The sequence below is a fragment of the Mesocricetus auratus genome, unplaced genomic scaffold (assembly GCF_017639785.1).
Source record: "Mesocricetus auratus isolate SY011 unplaced genomic scaffold, BCM_Maur_2.0 Super-Scaffold_100003, whole genome shotgun sequence".
NCBI classification, from domain to species: Eukaryota; Metazoa; Chordata; class Mammalia; order Rodentia; family Cricetidae; genus Mesocricetus; species Mesocricetus auratus.
Window position 1 is genome coordinate 101539883 of NW_024429188.1, and position 13197 is coordinate 101553079.

Genomic DNA, 13197 nt, shown 5'->3' on the forward strand with positions numbered 1-13197 from the left:
CTACTAAGTCATCATCTCGTTGAGGCAGGACCAAGGCACCTCTCCACCCCCCCACACCCCTGTGTCTAGGTTGAGCAAGGTATCTCTCCATATAGAATGGGCTCCACTAAGTCAGTTTGCACATTAGAGTTAGATCTTGGACCCACTGCCAGTGGCCTCATATATTGTCCCAGTCACACCATTGCCACCTATATTAAGGGAGTCTGGTTCAGTCTTATGCAGGTTCCTCATTTGCCAGACCCGAGTCAGGGATCACTCACTAGCTCTGGTCAGCTGATTCTGTGGGTTTCCCCATCATGGTCTTGACTCCTTTGTTCATATTATCACCCCTCCCTCACTTCAGTTGTACTCCAGGAGCTTGGCCCAATAGTTAGTTGTGGATTTCTGCATCTGCTTCCATCTATTTCTGGAAGAGGATTCTAGCTTCTCTGAGGTTGTGGATTGTAAGCTGGGTATCTTTTGATTTATGTCTTGTATCCGCTTATAAGTGAGTTCATACTATATTTGTCTTTTGGGGTCTGGGTTACGTCACTCAGGATGTCTTTTTCTAGTTCTGCCCATTTGCCTACAAATTTTAGGATGTCATTGTTTCTTACCACTGAATAGTACTCCATTGTGTAAATGTACCACATTTTCTTTATCCATTCTTTGGTTGAGGGGCATCTAGGTTGTTTTCAAGATCTGGCTATTATAAATAATGCTGCTATGAACATAGTTGAGCAAATTTCCTTGTGGTGTGAATGTGCCTCCTTTGGGTATATGTCCAACAGTGGTAATGCAGGGTAGTCAGCTTTTCCCTTAAATTATCCCATCTGCCTTTTGCCTCTGGGCTTTTACCTTTCTCTATTTCTGTATAGCTTTTCTTTTCTTCCTATTCCATGTCTGGCTGTGTGACTGACTCACACCATCCTCCCCTCCTCCTTTGCTTGCTCCTTGATCTTCTCTTTTTTTCCTTCTATTTATTCTCTGTGTCTGACAGCCCTCTCTATTCCTCTCCTGCCTATTGACTGTTTAGTGCTTTATTAGACCAATCAGGTGTTTTAGACAGGCAAAGTAACACAGCTTCACAGAGTTAAACAAATGCAACATAAAAGAATACAGCACATCTTTGCATCATTAAACAAATATTTCACAGCATACACGAATGTAACAATCTTCAATCAATATTCCACAGCAAGCCGGGCGGTGGTGGCGCACGCCTTTAATCCCAGCACTCGGGAGGCAGAGGCAGGCGGACCTTTGTGCGTTCGAGGCCAGGCTGGACCAATAGCCTCCGAAACAATACAGAGAAACCCTGTCTCGTAAAAACCAAAAAAAAAAATATTCCACAGCAGAGGGTAGCTCAGTGGTAGAGCCTTTGCCTAGCATGTATGAAATCCTGGTTTTAATTCCCAGTACCACAAAACAAAATAAAATAGCACCATCTTTACACAAAGCACAGTAGTTTATCTATAGGCAAAGTCAAAGCCAGAAAGTTCAAGTTCATGATTGAGAGACACTTTAACTGAACACTTAAGTTGCAACTGTGGGAGTGATGCAAGAATGGATGCCTTAGTATTACACTCAACAAACCCTGAATGCCAACATTAGTGGTCAAGTCTGGATGACCCAAGCATATCTCCATTGCCCAATTGATTTAAGATTCTATTTAGGTGGACACAATATGAATTTTCTCCCTGTCCTTTAAAATTTAAACACTTTTTGAAAAATGAGACTTTTTGTACCTGAGAAAGGGTTTCCTGGGACACAGGGCTTTTAGTTCTCAAAGTGGAACAGTACTGTATTAGTACTTTTTGTTGCATTCACAATACCCTGGGTATTCATTCAGTAGGCAGAGTTGATTGACAGTTGGGTGTAGTTTACATGTGGATTATCTACTTTCCATTTATATTAATTTCTTCTCTTAGGGTCTAAAGGAAGACAATATAAGTAGTGGATTAACATATGAAGCAACTAGAAAATAGCATGCAGTATGCATGCTGTATAAATTAAGTGCTAAATTGCTTTGCATGACTGTAAGTACAATGGAGGTACAGCATGCAAAGCCCAGAGTATAAGGCAGCAGTCTTAGATAGGAGAAAGCTTTTCGAACACAATGGCTGTCACATATTTATTTGAAAACAGTGGACATTTATCATGCCAGCACTGTGATAGGTTCTTGGTATATATAAAAAAAAACAGTAAGATGTTGTCCCTTTTCTCAAACGGCCCACTGTCTAGTGGGAGGAGCATAAGGAAACATAAATTCAGTAGAACATGAACAATTGCAAAAAAAAGAAGAGAGAGACCTGGGTTGGGAACAAACTGGAAGGAAACCTCATTTAGTCGAGGGGTAAGGGATGGCTCCAGGGACACACAGGTCTGACAATTAAAATGAATCTTGAAGACTTCTAGGTTTTAATTAGTGCAAGAAATTTGTAGAAAGGAGCTTTAGGAAGTAAGAAGTGATGAAACAAAGACTTTGTCTCTTTATTTTGCTGCCTAGAAAAGCTAGGGACACTCAGTTACTTGTATATAGAATAAGAAAAAATGACTCCATATCAGCAGCTACAAAACTAACTTTCTTTTTCTTTTGGTTTTTCCAGACAGGGTTTATCTGTGGCTTTGGAGGTTGTCCTGGAAGTAGCTCTTGTAGACCAGGCTGGTCTCGAACTCACAGAGATCCACCAGCCTCTGCCTCCCGGGTGTTGGGATTAAAGGCATGTGCCCCCACTGCCCAGCTCCAAAACTAACTTTAAAAAAATTGATTTAGTGTGTGTGATCACATTGTATAGGCATATTCTCCTACATGAAAATTGGAAAACAACTTGTAGGAATTAGTACTTGCCAGGACGATCTGAAGGAAACTTCAATTTCCCAAATACCTAAATACCTAAATATCTAAATATCTAAATTTAAATACCCAGTTTAAATATCCAGAAATAAGCTCAGCCTGGGCTATAGGAGAGTTTCTGGAGGTTAGATAAAAGCCAGCATTCCTCAGGAACTTTTGGTCCCATCTGCCAAAAGGAATTATTTACTCTATTTCTAGCAGAAGGGACATATGGCTGCCTGTGGCACCTATCAGCATACCAAAGTTCATACTGGCATCACAATTACCTGTTACATATTGCAAAATCCACGCTAGCATCCTAGTCCTTCTCACCTGCACCTCTACCCTAAATTCCCTCCAGCTTCCCTCCCTCCCTCCAGCTACTCATTCTCCTTATAACCCTGCTATCCTTGCTATGTTCTCTCTCCTTGCTCTGTTCTTGTTCCTGTCATGTTTTGTCCCTTCTCTCTACCCTGCTATTCTCCCCTCTCTTGCAGATAGCCTTGGGCATGTCAGTCTGCTGGTCATGTTCAGTCTATTTCTTCTCTCTCTTCTCTGGACACTTCCGGATACCTCTGACTGTCCTCTCTCTCATATCTGCAGTAAAAATCTTCCCCTCTCTCTTACCATGGAGTGGTCGTGCCCTCAGTTTATACAGTACCCTCCTTTTACTGATTGAGTCCTAGGAATTGAACTCAGTTCAACAGGCTTGGAGATAAATGTGTTTTGGCATCTTGTTGGCTCCTAAAGATAACTCTTGCAGTTAGTATTTACGGAGTTATACGGGCCAGAAAATGCGTCAAAGGTTTTTGTTGTTGTTGTTGCAAAGACTTTTTAAAAAAATTTTTGGCACAGGGTTTCTCTATGTAACAGTCCTGTCTGTTCTGAAACTAGCTCTGCAGACCAGGCTGGCCTCAAACTCACAGAGATCTGCTTGCCTGTGCCTCCTGCGTACTGGGATTAAAGGCGTGCTCCACCAATGCCCAGCTGAAATTTTAAATGTTAAGTATGTGTGTGCATAAGTGCATGCTCGAGCGTGTGCAAGTGAAAGCAGTGCTCTCAGAGATGGTAAAAGGGCATCAGGTCTCCCACAGCTGGATTCACAAGCAATTGTGAGCCACCTAACATGAGTGCTGGGAACTGAACTCAGGTCCTGTGCAAGAGCAATATGCACTATTAACTGTTGAACCATCTCTCCAACCCCAAAGGTTTTGTGAATATAATCTCACAAGAGTCTTATAAAAAAAGTGTTAAGAAACCTATTCCCATAATCCTTAATTTATAGATAGAAAAATGATAATCACTGTGAAATTGACCTGAAATCATTATTTGTGTTCAGTTCATTCTGTTCTTTGCCTCCAAGTCTTGATTATGATTCACTGGGAATATCAAATCCCTAATAAATGTTATCCGCATGCAGATTCTCAATATTCTAGTTTTGTCATTATTCAAGTAGTGTAGATCTATCAGCCTGGTCATGTTATATAACCAACAATCAAAATAGGCCCCAAGCCAGTGATAGAAACATTTATTAGTGCATATCCTCACTAAAATATGTGTTTAGGGATGATGTTAACACTACTAAGTTAAGTTCCTTGGGTCTTCCAATATTACAAACATGAGATATCTAGATATCTGAGATTTTATATGTCAATGACTCTCACTTTTATGTTCTTTGCACATCACAGCCTTACAAGACACATGCATAGCCCCAGGGGCTGTAGAAATGGCTCAGGAGTTAAGAACACTGCCCCAGAAGACCTGGGGTTGAGTCTCAGCACCCACATGGCAGCTTACAAACAGCTGTAACTCCAGTTCTAGAGAATCCATTACCCACTTCTGGTTACCTTGGGTACCAGACATGCTTGTGGTGCACAAACCTAGTATGTAGACAAAGCACTCATATGTGTAAAAGAAAACAATAACATTTTAAAAGAAAATTGTAGGAAGGAGCTTTAGGAAGCAAGAAATGATGTGTGATGAAACCAAAGCTTCTGTCTCTTTTACTTATCAGAAAAGCTGGAGACAGTTATTTGTACTCAAATTAAGAACAACAACAAAACTTGTAAAACAGCAACCATAAAGAAAACTCTGTGTGTGTGTGTGTGTGTGTGTGTGTGTGTGTGTGTGTGTGTGTGTGTGTGTGTGTGTGTGTGTGTTTGGGTACTTTGCAGGAGTCAGAGAATAACTGGTAGAAATTGGATCCCTCCTAGTAGAAGCTTGGCCCTGAAGATAAATTTTGTAGCCTTTGAAGCAGCTTCATCCTTTTCTTGTCTATGTAACCTTGAGCTGAGTTATTTAATTGCTAAGCAATCTCTTCCTCAGTAAAATGGGACAAACAACAATCCCTCGATACCCCCGCAGGGCTGTGGGAAAGAAGAAAGGAGATATGGGCTGATACTATGTAGCGGGTAGCGGGTGTCTGTTACACTGTCACTGGCAGTTAACCCATGATTTTGCTGAAAGCAGTACTGTGCTTTTCAGTGACTTCTGCAGTACCATCGTCAATATACTACATTAATTTCAGTTTCTGCATTTATTCAATAGAGCTTTATAGGTGTCCATGGGTCTCCAAATCATTCCTCTGTCCATAGTCACTAGTCTTCTGGGCAGTGGATTATACAACACTAAGCCTCAAATTGCCAAGCAATGAGTGTGTATCAACAACTATGTCCACTAGAAAACCTAGCTTCCAATCAGGTACCTGAAGAGCCCCATAGGCAGGTCAGAATTAGGAATGTTGCAAAGCCTTGATGATAAACTCGATGGGAGATTAAAGATGAGCAAGAGAAGCTAAGGGAATCCCAGAATGCTTGGGCGCTAACACTACTGGGGAGATGAACTAGCTGCTGTGACAGCCAGTGAACACTAGAAACTGGAATATTTGGAGAAGGAACACCATCGAAATTACTATCTGTCTATGTACCCCCCACAGAAACCTTGCAAAAGCTATTTCGTTTTCGACTGATGTAGAAATTAAGCTCAGAATGGTCAAAACTTGTCCAAGCATTCTTTGGAAATTAATTTCACGGGCTCCTTTTCTCTGACACCACATCTCATACAGAGAAATCGCATGTTTGCTCACAGGCACATCAACCGTATTTAACCCAGGCACTTTAAAGTTAAAAACTGAGAAATATAAAAATGTTTGATATAAAGCCATAACTAGGACCAGGGAGTGTGGCTTGATGGGAGAACAAACAAGGGCATAGCTTCAATCCCTGGCACTGCAAGAAATGCAATAGATGTTAGTTTTACCTCAATTTTCAGTTTTATTTCAAGTTCTATTTAAATTAACCCTAAATAAGAGAGGTGACACTTCTGTCATGGATGAGAGTTCACATTTGTTTATGTGCCTCGTCAATGTTGCCTCCCCCACTGCACCAGAATATACCTTCCCAGTCCTTTTGTAATCTAACAAGTAGGAAGCAATTGGTGTGTCTTTGGTGAACAAATTAATGATCCACCCGTGTTGATTATAGCCAGAAGCTCATAGGTACATGGGCAAATTTAGATTACAGTCAAAACATGGTATCAATTCTCCCCCCACAAAAATGGAAAGGTTTCTCAACTGTGAGTTTCTTCCTTGTGAGCCTCAGCACATGTAAGGCAAAAGAACTGAGGAATTTAAGGAGGCATGTATTTAGACCCAGACTTTCATTCAGTACCCGGAGGAAAGGGCACAACACAGACATGAAAACAAATAAACAAAAGCCACTGCATTTTTAGCAGGCTCCCAAGGTCTCATTTCCATGTTTTAGTAATGACTGGGCATGGAAGAACACAATAGACCAGCACAGGCTGTGACTGTGTCTCAGGAAAATTCTGCCTTGAGTCATAAAGTGGAAACCTTAGAAGAAACCAACCCAGCAGTCTGTGTGTGCTCGGAACTGAACCCATGTCCTCTGACAGAGCAGCAAGTTCTCTCAACCTCTGAGCCCTCTCTCCAGCTGTACATTATTTATTTTTGAGTCAGGGTCTTGCTGCATAGTCAAGGCTAGCTTGGAAATCTCAAGGTCCTCCTGCCTTGATCTCTTGTGAGCAGGGGTTGCAGGTGAGTACCATCATACCCAGCCTCTGCTTGCCGTTTTAATCAGGAGCTATGCCATGCTCCTTTCAAATCTCCAGCATCTGACTTGCCATTCAGAAGCGATCTGTGATGCCTATTGAATAAATGACTGGAGAGTAACTGGAGGCAAGGGGAAGTGAAAGTTGAAGGATCTCTCTCTTTTTTGGGGGGACGGGGTGCGCTTTGAGACAGGGTTTCTCTGTGTAGCTTTGGAGGCTGTCCTGAAACTCACTCTGTAGACCAGACTGGCCTCAAACTCACAGAGATCTGCCTGCCTCTGCCTCCCGGGTGCTGGGATTAAAGGCATGTGCCACCAATGCCTGGCTAGAAGGATTTCTTAAGAGTTAAAGCAGGACTCCCATAGAACAATGTGAGGTGCACTCTCACCCTGAACTCTTGGGGAAGGGTCTAGGCCCTGCCCTATATGAAATGACAGACTATGGACACCCCCATGGAGGGCCTCACCCTCCCTGGGGGAATGAGGGATAACGGGGGGGGATGGGGGAGGGCACGGGAGGAGGGGAGGGAAAGGGAGAGGGACCTCGTACTGACTTGTGAAGCAACCTTGTTTCTTATCTAAATTTAAAATGGAAAATAAAAAAATATTAATAAAAAAAAAAAAAAAAAAAAAAAGAGTTAAAGCAAAGCAACTGCTGCTCCAGAACAGAGCCAGGAGATTGGAGTTACAGAGCACGGGAGAGGTGAAATCCAGGACAGGCAGCTGTCTGTCTTCACAGAAGCAGAAGAGGATTGGTGTACAAGATCTTAGCTCAGACAGTCCTTTTTAAAGTAAGTCATGAAGTTGTGCCGGAGTCTGAAGAAGACCAGAGGAGTATTGGTGGGAGTGCGCTGGTGAATCAATATGCTACATCCCCCGGCACTACTCATGAACTAACAGGCTGCATCTGTCAGTCATGTTAACTAGGATTGGCTACCTGAGCCAGAAAATAACTGAAACCACTGATAACTGTCTTTGGAACTCTGCATTTCCTTCTGTCTAAGGTACTCGCTGCTAACATCTCCTGATGTAGCCATTTGTCTTTTCCTTACTGGACTAGAATCAGTTGGGAGGAAAAGCTGTGTCTTATTCGTTATTGGGCTGTACCTTGCCACAGTGATTTGTACACATCAGGCAGTGCATGACGGCCTCAGGCATGTGCCTTTATCACATCCTACTGTATGGTTTACTTGATGGTCTCAGTATTTTCATCTTGAACTCAATGAGCTTGTGTGGCCTTCATCTTTGCTTCCTCTCGGTTTGGAACTTAGTTTTGCAAGCTTTTATTGAATTAAATTGTGTTCAAATAAGCATATGAATGAAAGAATGAATTAAAGGCAGTAAAATATGGGCTGGGGGGTCAAATAAAGACCACACGCTGTTTAGGCGCTGCATTTTCTCTTACATATTCATCCGTGTCATTGTGGCATCAATCAGCCTGTAAAACTTGGGAAATGGTGGTGGAGTACCTATGATTTACATACAGTTTAAATGGAATACGCATTGTGGATCTTCTTATGCAAATATCCACTCACTCCCTGGAGGCAAAGGGCAGTGAAAGTAGATGGATTTCTTTTTTTTTTTAAAGAGTGAGGCAAGCTAGAGCAAAGCAACTGATGTCCCAGAGCAGAGCCAGTGAAACAGAGTTCCAGAGCACAAGAGGAATGTGATAAAAAGCACAGTTCTAGTTGCCGAGGAAGGTTCCTTGTAACTATGTAACTAAATGATTGATTTGTAGGCCCTCACTGTGTTCCATTTGGACGAATCAATTTCAGACCACTATGGTTACTGTTTTTTGAGAATTGAAATTTAAGGTTGACCTTGAAAGGAAAAAATTTAAAGATTGATGAAACACTAAAAAGCATTGGATTGGGAATGTAAATCCACTCCCATTGCAGGAAAAATAGCTACATGATAGACATCTTTAAATGCTCACTGGTTTGTTAGTGATATTTTTTCTTTCTTTTTTAAAAAATGGTTTTCCATCGCGGAGGCCAGCAGAAAATAACGAAAGTGTACCCTCATATAAGGCATACTATGTCCTCAGGCATTATTCTCCTGTGATTTGCATATGTTAACTCATTTCTCACAATCTTTTGAAAGGTATACCATTACGTTCTCCATTTTAGAACTGACAAGCCTGAGGGACCAGAGGTGATCAAGGTCATGGGGCTAGAAGAGAGGGAGCTGAGATTCAATCAAGAGTATGGCTCGTTTATGCTAAAAACAGCGCTGGCATAGCTATTTGTTTCATCTGTGTGAGTTATTAAAAAATCACGTCTCATCTTTTTTTTTTAATGATTATTATGACAACTCCAGCACTTACAGAGAAACAGCTATACACCCGGGTGGTAATACATTCTTCAGTTGCATCCTTATTCTTCCTCACAATAAACTTGGGAGGTATTTCATCCCCATTTCCAAGACCAAAAACAAACCAAAAAATTAAGGTTGAGTTGTTAAAACCATTGGTCCATGCAAACGGGCAAATTGCATGAAAGCTCTGATCTTTGCTAGCAGTGAAATCAGGCAAAAGGAGGACCCCACAGGGATGCCAGAAGAGTACAATGAAATAATGGATGTTAAAAAGGCCTCGATGAATAAGTCCAAGGGCTAAGGCCTGTGCATTTGAGTCACTGGAAAACCGGTTCCCCAAGACCTGGTCTCAGGCTTTCTGGCCCCAACCCAGCGTCTTCTCCTCCCAGTGCCCAGCTTTCTCTTCAAATCTCTTTCTCCGTCTCCTCTGATCCTGCCCCCAAAGCCTCAGCCGAGCGGCAGAACGGAGAATAGAAGGTACGCGCGCGAGCAGGAGGCGGGGCCGTCGCCCCAAGCTTTTCGAGGGGCTGGTCTGCGCGCTTGCGCTGTATTTCGGCGGCTTCAACCGCCCCGGCTCGGTGGCCAATCAGAGTCCCCGGCGCGCTCGAGACGTCTTAACGTCCTGTGGGTCGTGTGCGTACGGAGGGAGGCAACGTAAGGGCGCTCGGCGAGCCCGTCTCTCCTCGAATGAAAGGAAACAACCCCCGGCGGCTGAGCTCCGCTCTTCGGCAGTGCCGGAGAACCGACGCCCGCCTTCCTCTTCTCCCCTCGTGGGCGCTGTCCTCCCGTCGCTCGCCCGTGGGCCACGCTGGTGAGTTCCCCGCGGGAACTAAGGGCCCCCCATTCTCTGTCTGGCGGGAGAAGACGAGGAGGATGGCGGTGGCCAGGCCGCCGCCCCTGCCCGTTGTTTCGGGGGGACTCGCGGTGGTCTCCTTCATTGTCAGGGACCCCCAGAGGCGCCGCGCTTTGTCGGTGTCCGCTGCCGAGGCTGGCGACCTCGTGCCTCGGGGGCGTTGAGGGACACGCTAGGCGGCAGCCTGGACTTCGGGGAGGGGGCTTCACATCAGAGGAGGGAAAAACTGGGATGGGGGTTGAAAAAAACTCTGCTGTTGCTTAGATCATTTTAGGGGTAAAGAGGGTGACTCCTAGTTTCGAAGTCTAAGAGAAAAAAAAAAAGGTTAGGATGGTATAAGGATGAGCCCTACGGAATGAGGGGAAGAAAAAGAAAAACTCCCGGGCTAGGGGAATCGGGTGGAAGTAATGGCTAAGGAGATGCTTTGGAGTCAGATCCTTAGAGGACGAACTCCTGGGGAAGGGAGGGATGGAAAGAAAGTGATATGGTGATATTTTATTGAATTCCAGAGACTTGGCCAAGGACAATCGGTGGGGGGATCCCCGACTTTCTGGCTGAAAGGAACCTGCCGAAGTGCAAGGCAGATAGTTTTGCGAGTTTATCCAGCGTCTTGCTTAGAGGGAGATCTAAGAGTCTAGAGTGTGATTGGGGAATAAATAACGGAGAGAGTCCGTTCTGTCTCGTGTCTGGTCCTTTATTACATGAGCTGTTTGCACGGCGTTCTCTTGCAATTTCTATTCGTTTCGATATTCTCCGTGAAAGTGAAAAACCAATCTTTTGATCTTTGAAAAGCCTTTAATTTTCCTCTGCTTCCTACGTAATATCAGGTCTTATTCATACAGTTCAAATTGTTTCACTACCCTTTGGCTTGAAACAACTGGAAAATTCCTTTAGTTTCCTTTTCAATAACCGCAAAAAGCAGTACGAAGCATGTAATAATATCGTGCAACCAAATTCAGGTGCCCTTCCGGTACATCTCTTATTCATTTTTTCTCTCCACTGTAACTTTCCTGATAGAAGGGCCGTGTTATCTTAGGAGGATCACGCTTCTATCTGTATATTTCAACTGGCTTGCATGCGGAAGGGTTTTCATCTTCCGGAACTGCAGTTTTTGTTTTGTTTTGGTTTGTTTGTTTTTCTGTGAAAAATATTCTTTTCAGATACCAGCCATTGAATGAGTTCTCGAGTTGGTTCTCGAATGTCCTCCTTGGTTGTCCAGGCGATTTTCTACGTCGGTGCTTCACAGCATCTTGAAAAACCAGAAATGCATTCATTGTTTCAGCTGTGTATGTTTTCCCGATGTTTAACACTATTTCCCGTAAAGAAGTTGTTGCCTCTTTCTTCTTTAGACACTATGTTTCTTTAAAGGGAAAGGTCTCATTGTTAAATGTCTCATTGTCGGGGTAAAGTATTAAACTTTGAGCTTTGCCTGCTCTTGAAAGTCTTTAAATTAAAATCAAAGTGCTAAATAGCTGTGGATGATAATGGACCCTATAGTAATGATGCTTGAATGTCCTTATTCCTCTTAACCCAAGACCACAAATGTGGCAGCGGTAGATAAAAATCTGTATTTTTATGATAGACAGTTTTGCAAGGCGTCATTGTTTCCATGATGGTCTCTGCTGCTGCATGTTTTATAAGGCAGATGTAAAAAATCAGCAAGCTATGCACATATGCATTATTTGAATTTTAGTGGAAAAATCCAATTAGTCATTGCATAGCAGGGCAAAAATGTAATCGTTTGTTGCACGTTTGTGTGTTTCTGTTCACTTTACAAATAAAATATGAACTACCAAGAAATACATGAATATTTTAAAATACAAAATTAAGTATTTTTTTGTTCTCTTAGATTTTGGAATCTTTACTGTCTAGAGAAACAGCTTCTGAAAATGAAGATGAACAATGTACCTGTTTATTAGTGAAAAGAGGCAATATTTGATAAGGATAGAATTTGATGGGATACCATTTCAGAATCATTTTAGGGGAGAAAGTGATTTTTCCCTCTAGAAATTTTTCTTATTTTAAGCCAGTGCTAGGGTTGTATACAGACAGCACATTGAAGATGTCTATGAAGATTAGATTTATAATGTACCACCCTTTCAGCTGGCCTGGATGACCTGGAGAAATGCTGAATACATCATGGTGACTTCACAGTGCCTATTATTCATTGCATGGTATTAAAAAAAACTCATTTAGAACTCCGGTAGCATATCTGGGCGCTATTTATGAATCTTGGTGTTTTTGCATAGCTCTAAAAACTGGAGCAGCTATATTTTTCATAAAGCAACTGGACACATACTTGCCTGAGCAAATGCAAACACACTTCCCCTTTTGTTTCTTTTGTTTCTGTTGTCCCCTTTTTTTGATGCTAAAAGATTTGCTACCTATTTTCAACCAGTTTCACAGTTTCTAACCAGTATTCTAAAATCAGTAGTATTGAGACACTTGGAGTGTGAGGTATTTAAAATTATAGATAGCATTAAGAGTTTGTTAAACCATCAAAGCAGATACGGTAAGACCTTTGAAGTCCTGTTCAAAAGAGAATAGTGGATGTAAATTAATGAGAAGGAATGTTTTCTTTGTGGTTTCCCATTACATCAAGACGATCCACATTGAATAGCTGAGTGGTTGAAGATAGCCCACCACCTTGCTGCTACTATTGCTGCTGCCCAGATGCTTCTCAGAGAGCTAACAACTGTCTTGTTAGTGAGCCAAGTCTCTAAACACGATGTCATGAAAATGTTAAAATCTATAGAAGTGGCAATTTAATAAGCTAATTTGAAGACAGAAGTTTGAGATTCTATTGATTGTGATGTATGTTATGGCAACCTGGGCCTGAGCTGCTTACTCCCATGAATTGGGTGAATTATACAAATCAAAACACTGATTTGAAATTTGTTGAGTGATGGCATTGAACGATCTGTGTTGAGGATGATGCAAATCTGTAGACTTCTGGGTTACAGTTTTTCTTCCCTTTTTTGGTTTGACTGTACAACCTATAATTATAATCTGATCAAATGCAAGGCTCATTCAGAAGAATTCTCCTTCCACTGTACAGTATTGCTAACTTATGTATAGAAGTCTCTGCATGTAGAAGACCACTGTCAGTTTGGCTTTTATTTTAGTAAACAGGATAAATCTCATCCACA

At 42.3% G+C, this 13197-nt stretch overlaps 1 protein-coding gene across 1 annotated transcript in view; it reads left to right on the forward strand.

Moving 5' to 3' along the window:
• Nucleotides 1–9815: 9815 nt before the first annotated feature.
• Nucleotides 9816–13197, forward strand: part of Phf6 (PHD finger protein 6) — a 38188-nt gene continuing 34806 nt past the window's right edge. The window contains exon 1 of the mRNA XM_040744628.1: nucleotides 9816–10006. The gene's annotated coding sequence lies outside the window, so the exon portion shown is untranslated. The remainder of the gene's footprint in view (nucleotides 10007–13197) is intronic.